We start from the raw sequence: 264 nt of genomic DNA on the forward strand, positions 1-264 counted from the left end.
ACTATTGCTTCAAACTATTTTATGGTGAATGTAGACACCAACACAGCAAGTAAGGGAATGTATTAAAATGAGTAGTGAAACTACACTAATGATCAAAGACCATGATATTCTATGGAAATAATACCTAATAATAATCATTTTCTTCAGTGTGCTTTTCTACATGTGTCTGAAGTGTCAGGGCAAAAAAGTTCAGCTCTTCCTCTCACTCAAAATATCTTGTGTCTGAAGCGCAGCAGTAGTGCTTCCTTACCGACTGAACTGAAG

This window comes from Pygocentrus nattereri, chromosome 25 (genome assembly GCF_015220715.1).
Source record: "Pygocentrus nattereri isolate fPygNat1 chromosome 25, fPygNat1.pri, whole genome shotgun sequence".
Classification (NCBI taxonomy): Eukaryota; Metazoa; Chordata; class Actinopteri; order Characiformes; family Serrasalmidae; genus Pygocentrus; species Pygocentrus nattereri.